Consider the following 19,462-nt stretch of genomic DNA (forward strand, 5'->3'; position numbering starts at 1 on the left):
TGACTACTTAGGGGAGGAGAATGCATCTCGTGGGGCAAGTGAAAATGTTGGCGTGGCAAGGTCTGGTACAGGGTGTGTGACTGGAGGGATGTGGATTTGCCAGAAAGTGCCCCTCCAACCAGCACTCGCAGTGCATCATTGACACCGGGAACATTGGCCCACATGTCAGATTATGCCTTGCAGATCCTAAAAAGGGACCCCCACATTGCCAAAATGATGAACGATGACGACTACTGGTTGGCCAGCATTCTGGATCCACGCTATAAAGGCAAATTACAAAACATCATGCCACACGAGAACCTTGACCTAATATTGGCTAATAAACAAGCAACTCTGGTAAACCGGTTGGTTGAGGCATTCCCAGCACACAGCAGCGGTGATGGTTCTCACACGAGCCGTATGGGCCGGGGGCAGCTTGGCAGAGGTGTTCGTGGTGCACACAGCAGAAGTGGCGTTGGAGACAGGGGTTTCATGACAATGTTGTGGACTGATTTTTCAAGTACCGCTCACACAACTGGTAATACTGCATCGATGGAAAGTGACAGGAGACAGCAGTTGTCAACTATGGTTACAAACTACTTTTCCTCCCACATCGATGTTCTCCCGCACAGGCCATTCCCCTTTGACTATTGGGCCGCTAAACTGGACACCTGGCCTGAATTGGCACAATATGCCTTACAGGAGATCGCTTGCCCAGCTGCAAGTGTGCTATCGGAAAGAGTCTTCAGTGCAGCTGGATCAATCCTGACAGAAAAAAGGACCCGTCTGTCAACCCAAAATGTGGATGATCTAACCTTCATTAAAATGAACCATGCATGGGTTTCCAAGGATTTTGTCCCACCTTCCCCTGATGACACATAGGGTGACAGAAAAATGGCTTGCTTTGGTCCTCCTCTTCCTGGGACTTGAACAATTTCGCCTTTTGCATCAGCTGAATGTCCAACATCAACATATGCCACTTTCTAAAACTCCCTAACTGTGTTGCCTCCCCCCCCATGGCCGGGGTCACCACCTAGCGCACGAAACCGTGCGAGTGCTGTTGCCCTGGACAGGTGGGTAGGCCCACTCTTGGGCGCGGGCACTGGCACAGGGTCCCTCATAGTGCAATCAAGTGTCTCTGACGGTGGTGGTGCAGACCCGCCGTCAGACACACCGCTGTACTATGAGGGGCCCAGTGCCAGTACCGACGCCCACAGGTGGGCCCCCCTTGCTTGGGCAGGGCCCCAGCATTTGCAATCTTTACCTCTCCCTGCTCCTCCGCTGTGTAGTCTGGGCCGTCATATCCATACTGGGCCTGACACCGTCTGAGCCTGCCTCCTGATCTATAGACATATATTTTGAATGTGTACACTATGCTATCCATACATGTTATCCGGGGATACGGTACCCTTTCTCACCTTTGTGCAATCACGTGTAATCCATACTGGGCCTGAGAACGGCTGGTGAGCTGTTAAGCAAGCTACAGCACCTCTGGTTTGCACACGTAAGTTTTTCATTTTTTCAGGAATAACGGTTAGGCCTAATTCCGGAACTGCGGTTGACCTGCACTTACTGGGAAATCATCGTTCGCGGGTAATAATTGTAATCAGTGATCCCCATCACTAACGTTGTTCAGCGGGTTATCTGCACCTGTAAGCGACAAACGCTGGCCTTTTCAGTGTAGCGCACATGCAGCCACGGACATGTAAAGGCATGACACACCAGTTATTGGCCAATCTCACGTGCCAGAGCCTCGCATGTCCCTCTAGTAAGCCGGACTCGGACCGCGGGGCATGACGGAGTCTCGTTCGTTAACGGAATTAAGCTTGCAATGTGTGCATCTTTTTTGTTGCTGGATGGTTGAGGTTGCCCGTGTTGAGTCAAATTATGCCGTAGGCTCCACTCCTGGTGGTGCCCTTCTGGACATTGCTTTAAGGTTCAGCTTTGCAACCATACTGCCCACGTAAAACAAACACTTTGCCTTCATGAGCGCTGTTTGGAGGGTCGTGACTCGTGGGAATAACGCCGGCCAATCAGTTAACCTGCTAGAGAGATCCTTCATTGCTCCCAAGCATGACATCACACTCCCTAGGAGGAAGGTAATGCCACTGTGGCGACCGTACTCCTGGGGGCGACACAAGTGCACTGATGCCCAGCCACTGCTCGATGAATCTGCTGGTACATTGACCCAGACCACTACATTCCCCTCGCACGCTACACGGCCTGAATCTCACCCTGATGAAACTCAGGTTACCCTTCCCATATACAGTTCCATCTTACACGGTGACAAAGAGGAAGCTGCAGATGAAAGTGCAGGTTCGGCCCACCCGCCGTCAGACACACCACCGTACTATCAGGGGCCCTGTGCCAGTGCCGTCGCCAACGAGTGGGCCCCCCCTGCTTGCTCAGGATCACAGCACTTGCAAGGTTGAAATACTGTGCAGTGAGATGGAAGATGGGGACAACGAGGAGTCCAGACTAGTACAGGGATTCCCTAGTGAGGAGACTTATTTCATTGTTTTCAATGTTGGGACAGCAATTTTTGGGGAGCACTATACTCTGGAGAATGATAGATGGGGCCCACCATACTCTGGAACATTCCAAAGGTGGACATCAGACACTGGAGCAGCATTTACAGGGCCCATTATACACTAGAGCATTAGAAATGGGGCCCATTATGTTTGGAGCATTATTTGGGCCCATAAGACAGTGGAGCTTCATCCATGGGGACCAACATATACTGGAGCATTATGTGGAGCTCATCATATACTGTTTCAAACATTATATGGGACCAATGATTCTGTATGGAGAAATAGATGGGCCTCGTCATGAGATGTAAAAAGTGAAGTATTTTTCATTGTACTATACCGCTATTTCTCTGCCGTATCGGAGCATCATGAGTTGTGGTATGTGTTAAAGGGGCGCTCTTTCGCCCAGGGCACATGAAAACCTGGAGCCAGCCCTACCCCCCCACAACTTTAGCCAAATAACCCCCATTTTTCAGTGCGTAACTAGTATTATGAAGTTAATTAAGGTTGACAAGCTTAAGTAAGAAGAATTGATGCTTTTGGCATTCAAATGGGCACTGTAGGTGTGTTTCCTGTCCTCCTCTCACTGCCGACATTAATTCCCCATTAACTTACATTGGGTTTCGTGTTTCGGTCGGACCCCCGACTTTTCCCTATAGTCGGCCGATTTCGTTTCATGAAACGAAACTCGACCCTAAAAAAGCAAAAGTCGCTCAACTCTAGTCACGAGTCTTCCATAAACTAAAATGCAATTTAAGTGAATGGATTTGTACAAAACCAGCGTCTCAAAGGTGAGACAACACTTCTGAAAATTTTAGGATTTTTCAAATTAGATATTTATATCCTTATATCTAAGATCCCCCATAAATATAATCTTCATTTTTATATAGCGCTAACAAATTCCGCAGCGCTTTACAGTTTGCACATATTTTCATCACTGTCCCTGATGGGGCTCACAATCTAAATTCCCTATCAGTATGTCTTTGCTTTTCTCCTTGTTCCTTTATCAAATTAAAAGGATACCATCATTTTATTTTATTTTTTTCATAAATCAATAGTACACATGAAAATATCTTATTAATGAAATCATCTTCTAACTCCTCTTGGACTGATCTTTCTTTGCCAGAATTCTCAATATGCTCATTAAAATCTGTCTTCAGTGAATGCAGACTTTCTCAATACTGAGATAGGAGACATCAGTTGTCATTCAGAAATTACTATGGAGATCTGTCATTCCAGAAAGACTTGCAGTAGAATGTCTGTGACTTCCTCTCTCTCCTCCCATCGCCATAGAATTTTAGAAGCACCAACAGTCACCATCTATATGAGTAATTTGAACATCTGTGTTCACTGAATACAGATTTTAACCATTAAAACAGAATTAGAATCAGATTTCTCTGATTAAATGCAGTATATTATAAATTACTGATTTTCATATGTATTATTGATTATATAAAAATTAAAATGACGATTATTCTTTAACCCCTTCATGACATGGCCATTTTCTGTTTTTTTGTGTTTTTTTGCCATTTTTGCTTTTTCCTCCTGTTCTTCCAAGGGTCATAACTTTTTTCCATAAATATAGCTGTTTGAGGGCTTGTTTTTTGCAAGACGAATTATACTTCTGAATGACACCATTCCACAAAAAAATTTCAATTTCACAATTGTTTTATTGCTTTTTTTTTTTTTTTTAATCAGATAAATTTTTATTTATGATAACAATTACATCATATTCATGACATCAAGCAATTGTTCACATATAAACATGTTTTTATAAAAAAAAACAAAAACAAAACTCCTCCCTCCCTTTTCCCCCCTATCCCCCCTCCGAGATCCCTTCAGTGCCTTCCCAGTTCCTCGTCCAGTACTCTTTCCAACATCCATATATAGTTATGTAATGTGAATATCTTCCATATCCCAATACGTCCCTCCCACCCCTCTAACTCCATTCTACCCATGGCTGCCATATCTTGTGAAACACCTCAAGTTTATTTCTCTTAGTGTAAATACTTTTTTCCAATTAAATTATATGCTCCGCCTGCGCAAGAAAGTCCCGTCTAGTCAGAGGCTCTTCTCTGATCCCAAACCGGGCAATCAATTTCCTTGCTATGAACAACAGTCTAGCAATCGCCAGTTTGACCATAGCCGCCGCTGCCAATTCTTCCACAAAGCCTAAAATACAGATCAAAGGGTCCCTGGGGATTACACATTTATATATCCATTCGATCCGATTCAGTACAACTGTCCAGTATGTAGACAATCTAGGGCAACACCACAACATGTGCATCATATCTGCCCGTTCCTGCGAACACCGTGGACAATCGGAATCAGACCTCAAACCCATCTTGAACAATCTATCAGGAGTTCTGTAAGCTCTATGAATTACGTACAGCTGAGACATCCTCCCAGGTTCGCTCATAGAAATCTTAGGCACATATTCTAAAATAGATTCCCATCTATCATCACTTATTTCTCCCAATTCAGCCTCCCATTTCACTCTAGCCTTGATGGGATGACTGACTAGAAATGTAAATAATAAATCTCTATACACTTCTAAGATTGCCCCCTTCGTCTCGCTGTTCCCCAAAATGGAGGCCAGCGTGACATCAATCTGGACCTCAACAGGCCTCCTCTGACATTGCGACCGATACGCATGCTGAATTCTTTTTTAATGATACATATTTGAGTGTGGAAGCTGGAACTCTGATTGTAGCTCCATGAATGATTTAAGTCTCCCCTGACCCACAAGCTGACCCATCCGTCTGATTCCTGCCTATCTCCAAAGCCCAAATCCCTCCATTCGCTGGAATTCTTGTAAATTTATGTCATCCCACTCTGGAGAGTATTTAGTAAGGCCCGTGACACCCCTAATCTGTTTAACTTTCTCCCATACCTTATGAATAAGGAGAACCGTAGGAAACCTAGAGCCAAATTTTAAAAACTGCCCCCCTTCCAGGCTCTCTCCCAAAGGCCATTTCCCAAACAGCTTTCTCAAACTACTGGGCGATTGTTCCTGTCCCGTCTCCTCCCCCCATCCTCCCATATGTTGACATTGTGCTGCTAAAAAATATACCCAGGGATTAGGAAGTGCCCCCCCCCCGTCCTCTTTCGGCCTCTGCAACGTTTCTTGTTTAAACCGTGGGCTTTCCCCCCCCCATATTAGGTCGCCGAACAGCGATTTAATTTTACAGAACCTACTCTGTGGGATCCAAATTGGAGAATTATGCAGTACATGCCGCAGCTGCGGCATCACAATCATTTTTAAAAGATTTACCCTTCCAATCACCGAAAGATGTACCGTATATACTCGAATATAAGTCGAGATTTTCAGCCCAAAAAATTGGGCTGAAAGTCCCCCTCTCGACTTATATTCGAGTCATATACAAAGGGGTCGGAGGGGGCGGATGTTTCAGGTCATACTTACCCGTCCTGACGCTGTCTTGAGCCCCCAGCTTCTCCCCGTGCTCTCTCTTCCTGCCTTCAGCGGTCACGTGGTGCCGCTCATTAAAACTCATCAATATGCGCATATTGATGAGTTTTAATAAGCGGCACCACGTGACCGCTGAAGGCAGGAAGAGAGAGCGCGGAGAAGCTGGGGGCTCAAGACAGCGTCAGGACGGGTAAGTATAGCGATACTCACCTGTCCTGCGTCCATGGCTGTTTGCTGCTGTCTGTCATCGGTCAGTGACTTCAGACAGCAGAGGGCGCGGTGACGTGATTAGTGCGCGCCGCGCCCCCTGCAGTCTGAACGTCACTGACTGATGACGTGCAGATAGCGGTGAGCAGCCATGGACGCAGGACAGGTGAGTATCTGACACCCAGCGACGGAGAGGTGAGTATGTCATTTTTTTTATTTTTATATGCAGCAGCAGCGGCAGCACATGGGGGAATAATCTAAGGAGCTTCTTATGGGGGCAGCATATGGGGGAACAATATGGAGCTTCTTGTGGGGGCAGCATATGAGGGAACAGTATGGAGCTTCTTATGGGGGCAGCATATGGGGGAATAATCTGGAGCTTCTTGTGGGGGCAGCATATGGGGGAATAATCTGGAGCTTCTTGTGGGGGCAGCATATGGGGGAATAATCTGGAGCTTCTTGTGGGGGCAGCATATGAGGGAACAATCTATGGAGCTTCTTATGGGAGCAGCATATGGGGGAATAATCTATGGAGTTTCTTCTGAGGACACCATATGGGGGAATAATCTATGGAGCATTTCCCACCCTAGACTTATACTCGAGTCAATAAGTTCCCCCAGTTTTTTTGTGGCAAAATTAGGGGGGTCGACTTATACTCGGATCGACTTATACTCGAGTATATACGGTAATTTATTCCACGCCGAAATCTTGGAACGAACTTTTTGTAGCAGAGGGCTTAAATTAAGTTCTTCAAAACTACTCAAAGGGAGGGCGATCTGTATCCCCAGATATTTAAATCTCGAAACTACTCTCAATTTCGGTGATATTCCAACCTCCCCAATATCCCCATCTACTGTATCAATGGGCATGATGCACGATTTATCCCAGTTAATTTTGAGTCCAGAAAATTCTCCGAATTCCTCAATTAATGCCATCACATTATCCAAGTTCTCCCCCGAGTCCCCCAGGTATAGCAGAATATCATCAGTGTACAGAGACACCATCTCCTCCTTCCAAATCCCTTTATCTCCTGTGTATCCCTTATTTTAATAGCTAGGGGTTCCACAGCGAGGGCAAACAGCAACGGAGATAATGGGCATCCCTGTCTCATACCCCTATGTAGTGAGAAACTATCAGATAATTTATTGTTTACTCTGATTTTTGCTGTCGGAGAGGAATACAGCAACCCCACCCAAGACATAAACCTAGGCCCGAACCCAAAGCCCAACAGGACCGACCACAAGTACTTCCATTCTACACAGTCAAAAGCCTTATGGGCATCCAAAGACACTACCACTCTTTTTCCAGCATTATCAGCCGGAATTTGCATATTTAAATATAATCTTCTTAGATTGATTGGTATAGATTTATTGGGCATAAAACCCGATTGATCTGGGTGAATTATTTTAGCCACCACACGGGTTAACCTGTTGGCCAAGGCCTTTGCCAATATCTTAATATCTGTCGTAAGAAGTGAAATCGGTCTGTAGGACTCCGGATCCAAAGGGTCTCTATCAGCTTTAGGAATGACCACAACAATGGCCTCTCTCATAGAAGTAGGCAGCTGTCCCCTCTCCAACGACTCATCAAATACCTTCACCAATTTAGTTATTACTTCTTCATTTAGTATTTTATAGACCTCCATTGGAATACCATCTGCCCCCGGGGCCTTATTACCCGCCATGTCCGCCAATGCCACCCTCAACTTCTCTGCCGTAAGCGGCCTATCCATCCACTCTCTATCTTCATCCCCCAATCTAGGAAGCTCAATCGTCCCCAAATAACTGTCCATCTCCTCTTGACCTTTATGTGTCTGTGAGGAGTATAACTCACTGTAAAACTGTTTAAATACTTCCAAAATTTGATCCCCCTGTGAAACCACGGTACCTTCCTTATTTTTAATTGCATATACATGGGAAGATTCCCGTTGTGCCGACGCCACCACTGAGAGCAGGTGCCCCACTTTTTCACCCTCCGCGTAGAATGCCTCATTCTGAAAAGCCCGCCGTCTCTCTGCCTTACGGATATGAAGTTTATTAACTTCCAATTGGGCCACTTTCATGCGGGTCTGCGTATTTGTATTACACTGCGCACCCAATGCCTCCTCCGCTGCCCTTAGTTCCTCCATCACTGCTTTGTCTTGATTTTGAGACTTAGTCTTATATCGAGATACTTCTCTGAATAAAATCCCTCTCAAAAAGGACTTCATAGTATCCCAGACTATATGGCCCTCAGCACTGCCTTCATTTATCCTAAAAAATTCTCCCAATTCTTCTCCCACCTTTCCCATATCCAGCAACCGTAACCAAAAGGGGTGAATTTTCCATCCCATTCCTGTCAACCTCCCTTGCCCTCCCAATTGTAGAGACACCTCCAATGGACAATGATCCGATAGGACCCTGGGCAGATATTCCACTTCCTGTACCAAGTCATCCATTCCCTCATTTCCTAAAGCCACATCAATACGAGATAAAGATCCGTATGTCGCCGAATAACATGAATAAGTATATTTCTCCATATTTCGAACTCTCCACAAATCTATCCAACCAATCTCCCTCATGTAGTTTCCAAAAGGTGTCACCTTCCCCCCCTTCCCACCCCCCGTATGTTTACCTTTATCCCAATGATCATTTGCAATATTATTTACATCACCGATTACAAGCAGCGGGACTCCCATCCATTTCCCAGATAAGTCCAGAATTTCCTGTATCTTTTTTCTAGAGAATGGTGGAGGGATATACAAGGACACAATACATAATAATCTATTCAAAATTCTGCATACAATAAACACGTATTGCCCGTCCCTATCTATTATAGCCTCCACTTCTTCGTATGGAGTAGAATTGTGGATTAACACCGACACTCCCCTTGCATAGGCCGAATACGTTGAGTGATAAGCCTTCTTCACCCATCTTTTTTGTAGCATTGCGACTTTATCCTCTACCAGGTGTGTCTCTTGGAGGCAAATCACTGAGGGCCTCAGCTTCAGCAGGTATTGTAAAATTGCAACCCGTTTTGAAGCGTTAGCGAGACCCCTAACGTTCCAGCTTAGAATCTTAATTCTATCCCCCATAATATGTTGCAATCCCAAACATTAGACACGTTATAGGTAGAATCTCGATCCTCCCCCCCATCCCTCCCCCCCACCTCCCCACCTCTACCCCCTTTCTCAACTTCCCAACTGGAATAAACTCCCCTCCCTCCCCCCCTCCCCCTCCCAAAAAATTAGTTGTCTCCCACAGCCTTTAAGCTGATAAGAATTCTCTCTCCCTCTCTATTTGAGAACCAGTAGGGCGTTTTAACAGCCTAACGATACAAGCTCTGTATTCCAACTACCCTCCCGTCCACATTAATCCAACTGCAATAAGCGTTGCGCCGCCGAACACAACCTTCTTAAACCAACATGGCATTGCTTCATCTCAAAGATGACCATTAACTTAGTAATTTCAAACTAAATCACAGTTAGTCACTGTTTCAACATCACTCAGAGTATGCTTCAACGGGTCCGTCCCGCTCTGATATTTTGTATATTAGAGTCAAGCCAGAGTGTCGCCTCCTCTGGGTTCTGAAAAAAGTGCACCCGGTCCAAAGCTGCGACTCTCAGTTTAGCTGGGTAGATCATCGAGTAGCGCACATCTATGTCTCGTAGTCTTCTTTTAACTTCTCCAAACGTCATCCGGAGCTTCTGGACTGCTGCAGAATAATCTGGGTAAATGGAGATGCGATTGCCATCTATGGTAAGTTCCGCATGGGTCCTGGCTTTCCTCAGCAGAGTGTCTCTGTCTCTATAATTCAAAACTTTAGCCAAAATGACTCTTGGAGCTGATCCTGGGGGCAGGGGTCTGGTGGGCACCCGATGCGCTCTTTCAACAGAAAACATTTTGGTAAGGCTATCCCCTCCCACAGTATTCTTCAACCATGACTCAATGTACTCAGTGGGATTATTGCCCTCTGCTTTTTCTGGCACCCCCACAATCCTCAAGTTACTCCTGCGGGAGCGGTTCTCCAAATCATCAGTTTTAAATTCCAGCTCAGCTATACGTTGCATATACTTCTTTTCCCTTTTCAACAGTTCATTAACCTGGTCCTCCGCACTTCCCACACGTTCTTCCACCACCTCCACTCTCTGTTCAACTTTGCGCACTGCAGCGTTAATCGCAGCCATCTCCCCCTTTAAATCATCCACACGACCATTCAGAGCTGCAAGGGCAGATTTGTTGTACATTACCACAGAGAATATGTCCTTGAGCGTCGGCTCTGCTACATCCAGTGTGTCTGGCTGCTCAAGCTGGCCAGTACATGCAGCCACCTCAGGGGATCTCCATTCCTCCCCACCACTCTGTGGCTGGCCCCCTCCTTCCTGCTGTGTCCCAGGGACATGTTCTGGGTCAGGTCTCTCCCCTTCAGCCTCTGACCGCTCATTAGCAGCCTCCTCTGACCTTACAAAGCGTTCCAGACGAGCGATCACCTCCATTTTCCTCTGATATGCCGCGCTCGCCCTTGCCGCCTCCTCTGCAGCCTCGGCGCCATCTTGGGCCTGAGCATTTCCAGACGCTGCCAGCTCCTTCTGTCTCCTGCGCGTCATCCTGCTGCGGGGCTCTTCTCCACCCGACCGCACTCTACTCCCTGCTACTCCACAGGTTTCTGCACACTCTGTGGGGGAATTTCAGCGTTCGGCGGCGCTGCAAATAGCTATAATCAGGGAGATTGTGGCAGAAGAGCTCCTCTGCACGTCCTCTCACATCGTGCGCTAGGCCATGCCCCCAGTTTTATTGCTTTTTTAAATTTACCATGTTTGTTATATGGCAAAACGGATCTGGTAACATAATTCTACGAGTTCACACATACCAAAGAAGTATAGATTTTTTTTTATTTATTTAAGTAGTGAAAAAAAAAAGAAATTTGTAAAAAGAAAAAAAAAAGTTTGCTTCTGTCTCCATTTTCTGAGACCCATAAAGCTTTCATTTTTCGGGATACCGCGCTAAGTGAGGGCTTTTTCCTTGTGCACTGAGCTTATGTTTTCACTGATACCATTTTGGGATAGATACGATGTTTTGATGTTGCAGTTTAATGAGGCAAAACGGTGTGATCTGAACTTTTATGTGATCATCCAATTGCTTGTGCTATACAGTGGGGAAAATAAGTATTTCATACACTGCCAATTTTGCAAGTTTTGCCATCTACAAAGAATGGAGAGGTCTGTAATTTTCATCAGAGGTGCACTTCAACAGAGGTACTGCACCTCCTCCTGAGGCGTGGTATCCCACCATCCAGGTAAGGTGGAGACTCCTAACCACGCTCCAACACCTGCACCCCACACCACAAAGTAGTGTAGCAAAGCACCTTCGGTGGCTCCCTGCTTGGAGTATAGCATAGCACCCCTTGGTGGCTCCCTGCTTGGAACACGAAACGTGCTGGGGGGTGGGTGGAGTTTAAATCACCTAAAAGAGCGGGAAGAGTTGCGTTCAGTCAGTCCTTGCACTCAGTCAGAGAGTGAGTATGTAAACGGACGGAGTGTGAGAAAGAGAAGATCCCCGGGAGAGGGATGGAAGGAGGAAGTGCTGCAGAAGGCCACAGTGATCTGGGTCTGCTGGCACAGGAACGAGAGGAATAGAAGTAGTGACCACTTTATTCCCACACAAGACTTGGGGGCACAACAGCAACATATTAGGGAGCCGGGACTTAGTAGCAAGGAGTCCCCGAAGCAGGCTACAGCTGTCTGCCGTACAAGTAGAGTTCATAGGAACATCTGACAGTGTCTAAGTAGTTCATTCTTAGGTTCTATAAGAGGAGACGTTCAGAAAAGGCACATATGTTGGCGGAGTGTTGGAAAGGAGTACTTCATCTTGCCTGGAAGTTGACTGAGCTCCTGACCCGGAGGACATGGCACGGATACGGGCACCTGTACCTGCAACAGACTGTGAGTAAAGCTTTGGAACTACATGCCCTGGTGTCCTCCGCTTATTCGGCGCCAACCTGCCCAGCACTGCTACATCCCTTGCACCTGACACTACACCATCTATGTGTTACTTCACCTACATTGCCCTGGTACTACAGCCCTGCCTGTGGAGGGCTATAACATCACTGCTGCACCACACAATCTGTCCCAGAGGATCTGTCTGCAGCGTCGGCTTACATTTCTATTGCCGAACACCACAGGTGGCGTCACGAATCACTTATAAACTTTCACCACCATCAGCACACTGAAACAACAACCCCCTTTGCAATGGAGCCCCAGGGCCACAGACCGGGTCATTGCTGTCATGACGACTCCCCGTTGAGAAGATCAACCGGCCCGGTACCGAGTACCCCACGGCCCTGGTGAGTGAGGGGCTCTCCACAGCCACACACTCTGGTCATGCTTGCCGGTGGCAGTGCCGGGTATTGAGGCGCGAGTTTCTCGCATTGTAGTTGCAAGTGTGACTCCGGCCTTACTGCTGTTTTAATTATTTTCATAAATCAATAGCACACATGAAAATAAGAAACTTTGTAATATATCTTGTTGGAGAGTTCTGCTTCTTGCAACTCCTGGACTGATCATTCCTGCTCAAAAATCTGAATTCACTGGTAAAACTTTCCCATAACTGAGATAGAAGATGACAGCTGCTACTGATAAGATTGTATATACATAGGGGAGGGAGAATCTCTGCCTCTAGCTCTGCCTCTCCCCTACCCCTAAACATATAGTTATTGGTAGTAACTGTCATCTCCTATATCAGTAATTTAACATCTGCATTCACCAAATATAGAGTTTATCCATGAATTGAGTATGCAAATTGTCTCTTCAGAGAGGAAGAGGACAGTTTAATCCCATGAATTGAGAATTTTGAGAATAAATGATCAGTCCAGGAGAAAGAAGCAGATATCTCAGATAAGAGATATAACAAAGTTGCTTACTTTCATGTGTACTATTAATTTATGAAACAAAAAATTAAAATTACTGTTATTTGGGTTATCAATAGGATTGTTTTATAGCACAGTTTGTTCCAGTCACGGAAATAACAATAATGTGCACTTTTTATTTTCTTTTGTTTTACATGAAAACAGAGTTTTTCCATATTTTGTTTTATATTTTTGATTATATTTTTAGAAGGCTATTTGGACTTTTTTTCTTTGTTTTTGTCACGCCGTTCTGTTGGTATTTGGCTGTCGGCGTGACAATGCATGTTTTTTTGCTTTAACCCCTTACTCCTTTCCCCCTAATTGAGCTGGGATACTGCTGCCAATTGCTGAGGGGCAGCTCCTTTATAAACTGATTCTGCCCTATGGGCGGGGCCAGAGCCACTCACAACTCACAAAGCTCCAGGACTTTGCCATGTGTGTCGTGTCTGTGGACCTCATTTGTCTCGGTTATGGTACCAAATTCCCTGCCTTGATTCCTGCTTTGTCCTGTTCCCTCGCCCTGCCCCGGAGGTGGTAAGTCTGGGCCTGAATCACTGATCCTGTACCTGTCCCTGACCCTATCTAAATTCGCCCTGGCCTAGAGGCGGTGTATCCAGGCTTGAATCCTTGATCCTGTACCTATCCTGTACCTGACTATGTCTGAACTGTCTGCTATGTTGTGTTCCTGGAATCCCTCTGTGTTTGGAGCCCTGCACCCAGTGACTCTGAGACTCTTGTAACCGGTGTTCCTGCTGAGCATCTACTATGCTGTGCTCTGACTACCATGCAGTCCTAGCTCCATGAAGGCCCAGCAATCCTGCGGTGTTAGCACCATCACGCTTGAGTTCCTTCCTAGGTCCGATGCCCGGAGCCTGACGACAGCAGTCTGGAACCTGATGACCGCTGCCTGTGCCTGGAGCCTGGAGCTGGATGACTGCAGTAGTGCCTGTAGGTTGTGTTGGATGTCCGGAACCAAACAACTCCCATGTGATGTCTTCCGGTGACTCTGATGTCCTGTGGATGACCCTGATGTCCTGATGACCTCGTGTGTCCTGATGACCTCGTGTGTTGTGAGTTCATTTTCCCCTTCACCATTGAGGTCTGATGAACTCCCTCTTCTGGTGAAGGAAGGTAGTGAGGCTGATTACCAAGCACCTGGGTATGATGATGATGATGACTGGGTGACGGGAATAGCTGACTGGATATAAGGCAGCCGACGCCCTTCTGCCTTGCTGGTGATCTCTCTGAGAGATTCTAGGAGACCAGTCTGATTCCTGCTCCTCAAAAGTTTTCTGCGCTGCCTTTTGCATTTGTGTTTTGTTTTGCCTTGTTTTTCTGAATTTCTGCCATTCCCTGCTGGGGTGAGTTGATTTCCTTTTGCTCTGTCTTCAGAAAATACCTGAGTGCTGATATAGTCTTTTTGAAGCCTAGCGTCTTCAGGGCCTTTTTCCCTATCAGCCTGTTGGCCCTTGTTTTGATAGGGTTTTTGGCGGATTGCAGACAGCAGCTTTCCTATCCTGTCCTATTTAGTTAGCTTGGGCCCCATCATTTGCTCAGCCTATCTTTCTATCTGTGTGAGTGTTTTTTCATCTTTCTTCACCGTCTTTATATGTTGGGGGCTGCCTATTGCTTTGGGGTCTGCTCTGGGGCAGTTTAGATTTCCCTTTCTGTCTTTAGGCTATGTAGTTCTCTGGCTGTGATCGAGGGGTCTAGGGCACCGTAGGAACCCCCCACGGCTACTGCTAGTTGTTGTTGATGGGTTCAGGGGTCTGCAATCCGATAGCTGCCAACTTCTCTGGTTTTCTGGACTTAGCTAGTATTTCTGTTTTTGCCTCCTACGGTGACTCATTCATAACAGAATCACCAGCCATACCGCAGATCCTAGGGTACTCAATAGCAGGAAAGAATTGTAAAAAAAAAAAAAGTGTGTATATTTTTTCCTCTATATCTCTGAGGCCGTAGGGGGAATTTTTTTTTTTCTCTCAATGGAGATAAAGCAATTGTCTGATCGTGTGGAGCAGCTCGCTGCGGAAGTGCGGGGAATTTCCTTTTACCTTGCTCATTCACATGCTGCTGAACCAAAGATCCCTACTCCAGATGTGTTTTTTGGGGATCGGTCTAAATTTTTGAATTTCAAAAATAATTGTAAATTATTTTTTGCCTTGAAGCCTAACTCGTCAGGGAGCTCCGCGCAGCAGGTTAAAATTGTCATCTCTTTGCTGCATGGCGATCCCCAAGATTGGGCGTTTTCTTTGAAACCAGATGATCCTATTCTGACTAATGTGAACGCATTTTTTCAAGCCTTGGGGTTGTTGTATGACGAACCTAATGCTATTGATCAGGCTGAAAAGACCCTGTTGGCTTTGAGCTAGGGTCGAGATTCTGCAGAATTGTACTGTCAAAAATTCCGAAAGTGGGTGGTCCTTACTACCTGGAATGATAATGCCTTGGCAGCTCTCTTTCGGAAGGGTTTGTCAGAAGCCGTAAAAGATACTATGGTGGGATTTCCTGTTCCCTCTGGTCTTGACGATTCTATGTCATTAGCCATTCAGGTTGATCGGCGTTTACGTGAACGCAGGACTGTACGAGAGGTGTTGCCACCTGTTGAACAAGTGTCTGAACCTATGCAATGTGATAGAGTTTTGTCCAGGGAGCAACGTCAGGAGTTCAGAAGGTGTAATAAGCTGTGTTTTTTTTGTGGAGATGCCTCGCATATTATTTCTGTCTGTCCTAAACGAGAGAAACGTTTTGCACACACGTTTTCTGTGGGTGGTGTTCAACCTAAGTTTCTTCTGGCAATTACTCTGATCTGCTCCCTGTCCACATTTTCCGCCAAGGCTTTTGTGGATTCGGGAGCAGCCCTGAACCTAATGGACTTGGATTTTGCTAAACGTTGTGGATTTCCGATGACACCTCTGCGGACGCCTATCCCTTTGAGAGGGATTGATGCCACTCCTTTGGCGAAAAACAAACCTCAGTTTTGGACCCAGGTGGTAATGCGGGTCGCCCCAGACCATCAAGAAAATTGCAGATTTTTGGTGTTGCATAATTTGCATGATACCATTGTTCTGGGGTTTCCCTGGTTGCAAATTCATAATCCAGTTTTGGATTGGAAATCTGTGTCTGTGGTGAGTTGGGGTTGTCGGTGTGCCCTTAGTGAGGCTCCGGTTTTTTCCACCTCTCCTCAGTCGCATGATGTTCCTGACTATTTGGCGGACTTTTATGATGTATTTAGTGAGAATGAGTCAGCGTCTTTGCCTCCTCATAGGAGTTATGACTGTGCAATTGAACTGAGCCCGGGGTGTAAATTTCCCAAGGGTCGGCTCTTCAATTTATCTGTACCCGAGCACGAGGCTATGCGATCCTATATTAAGGAGGCGTTGGAGAAGGGTCATATTAGACCATCCTCTTCACCCTTAGGTGCTGGTTTTCTTTTCGTGGCCAAAAAGGATGGTTCATTAAGGCCTTGTATTGATTATCGTGCCCTCATCAAAATTACTATTAAATATCAGTATCCGTTACCCCTGATTTCGGATCTATTCTCCAGAGTTAAAGGTGCTTGCTGGTTTACCAAGCTTGACCTCAGGGGGGCGTATAATCTTATCCGCATTAAGCATGGAGATGAAAGGAAGACGGCGTTTAATACACCGGAGGGACATTTTGAGTACCTGGTGATGCCTTTTGGGCTCACTAATGCCCCTTCTGTCTTCCAGTGCTTCATGAACGACATTTTCCGAGACTTTGTGGATACATTTTTGATTATCTATCTGGATGATATTTTGATCTTCTCCAGGGATTGGGATTCTCATGTGGAACATGTTCGGACTGTGTTCCGGATCTTGAGGGAGAATTCCCTGTATGTCAAAGGATCGAAATGCCTTTTTGGGGTACAGAGGATTTCTTTTTTGGGATTTATTTTGTCTCTGTCAACTATTGAAATGGACCCGGCCAAGGTACAGGCCATTTATGATTGGGTTCAGCCCACTTCTTTGAAGGCCCTCCAGAAGTTTTTGGGTTTTGCTAATTATTATCGGAAATTTATAGCAAAATTTTCTAGTATTGCCAAGCCATTGACTGATCTGACTAAGAAGGGTGCTGATGTGTTGAATTGGTCTCCGGAGGCTGTTTCTTCCTTTTAGGAGCTGAAGCGAAGATTCACTTCTGCCCCGGTTTTGCGGCAACCTGATGTCTCACTCCCGTTCCAGGTAGAGGTGGACGCTTCTGAGATTGGTGCAGGAGCTGTCTTGTCCCAAAAGGATCCTGTAACATCTAAAATGAATCCCTGTGCTTTCTTTTCCCAAAAGTTCTCTCCATCTGAACGTAACCATGATGTGGGGAATCGGGAACTGTTAGCCATGAAATGGACATTTGAGGAGTGGAGACATTGGTTGGAGGGAGCTAAACATCAAGTCGTGGTCCTCACTGACCACAAGAATTTGATTTACCTGGAGTCGGCCAAACGCTTGAACCCTAGACAGGCTAGGTGGGCCTTGTTTTTTACACGTTTTGATTTTGTGGTCTCTTTTCTTCCTGGCACTAAGAATGTCAAGGCTGACGCTCTCTCTAGGAGCTTCTTTGCTGATTCTCCTGTGGTGACCAAGCCTGCTACCATCTTAGGCGAAGGGGTAGTTCTTTCTGCCATCTCGCCCGATTTGAGACGTGCTCTGGAAGAGTTCCAGGAGGACAAACCTGAGCGTTGTCCCAGGGGAAAGTTGTATGTTCCTGACCAGTGGAAGAAGAGGGTGATGTCTGAAGTTCATTGCTCTGCATTGGCTGGTCATCCAGGTATTTTTGGTACTAGAGATCTGATGAGTCGGTCTTTTTGGTGGCCCGCCTTGTCTCGTGATGTCAGGAATTTTGTGCAGTCCTGTGGGACTTGCTCCCGGTCTAAACCTTGTTCTCGCTCTAGTGGGTTGTTGATGCCTTTGCCGGTGCCCAGGTTTGGCCGAATTTGCTTTAAATAATAGAGCTAGTTCTGCCACTTTGATGTCACCTTTTTTTGTAACTTTGGGTTTCATCCTCGATTTTCTTCAGGGCAGGTGGAGCCTTCTGCCTGCCCAGGTGTTGACACTGTGGTGGAGAGAACGCACCAGATCTGGGACCAAGTGGTGGATAAGTTATCTCTCTCCCAGGAAAAGGCCCAGCAGTTTTCCAACCGACATAGGACCATTGGTCCCCAGTTTAAGGTTGGTGATATGGTTTGGTTATCATCAAAAAATATCGCTATGAAGGTGGCTTCTCCTAAGTTTAAGCCTAGATTTATTGGACCTTATAAGATTTTGGAGACTATTAATCAGGTCTCTTTTCGTTTGGTTCTTCCTGTCACATTTAAAATCCATAATGTGTTTCATAAGTCCTTGTTGAAGAGGTTTGTTGAACCAGTAGTTCCTGGGGTGGCACCTCCGGACCCTGTATTGGTTGAAGGTAACATGGAATATGAGGTAGAGAAGATACTGGATTCCCGTCTGGCTAGACGGAGACTCCAGTATTTGGTTAAGTGGAAGGGTTATGGTCAGGAGGATAATTCCTGGGTCTCTGCCTCTGATATTCATGCCAAAAGATTGGTGCGTGCCTTTCATCGGGCTCACCCTGATCGCCCTGGTGGCGTGGATGAGGGTTCAGTGACCCCTCATCAAGGGGGAGGTACTGTTGTGAGTTCATTTTCCCCTTCACCATTGAGGTCTGATGAACTCCCTTTTCTGGTGAAGGAAGGTAGTGAGGCTGATTACCAAGCACCTGGGTATGATGATGATGACTGGGTGACGGGAATAGCTGACTGGATATAAGGCAGCCGACGCCCTTCTGCCTTGCTGGTGATCTCTCTGAGGGATTCTAGGAGACCAGTCTGATTCCTGCTCCTCAAAAGCTAAGTTTTCTGCACTGCCTTTTGCATTTGTGTTTTGTTTTGTTTTGCCTTGTTTTTCTGAATTTCTGCCATTCCCTGCTGGGGTGAGTTGATTTCCTTTTGCTCTGTCTTCAGAAAATACCTGAGTGCTGATATAGTCTTTTTGAAGCCTAGCGTCTTCAGGGCCTTTTTCCCTATCAGCCTGTTGGCCCTTGTTTTGATAGGGTTTTTGGCGGATTGCAGACAGCAGCTTTCCTATCCTGTCCTATTTAGTTAGCTTGGGCCCCATCATTTGCTCAGCCTATCTTTCTATCTGTGTGAGTGTTTTTTCATCTTTCTTCACCGTCTTTATATGTTGGGGGCTGCCTATTGCTTTGGGGTCTGCTCTGGGGCAGTTTAGATTTCCCTTTCTGTCTTTAGGCTATGTAGTTCTCCGGCTGTGATCGAGGCTACTGCTAGTTGTTGTTGATAGGTTCAGGGGTCTGCAATCCGATAGCTGCCAACTTCTCTGGTTTTCTGGACTTAGCTAGTATTTCTGTTTTTGCCTCCTACGGTGACTCATTCATAACACTCGTGTGTCTTGATGTCCTG

This window comes from Dendrobates tinctorius, unplaced genomic scaffold (assembly GCF_039654945.1).
Source record: "Dendrobates tinctorius isolate UK_male_01 unplaced genomic scaffold, ASM3965494v1 ptg000035l, whole genome shotgun sequence".
NCBI classification, from domain to species: Eukaryota; Metazoa; Chordata; class Amphibia; order Anura; family Dendrobatidae; genus Dendrobates; species Dendrobates tinctorius.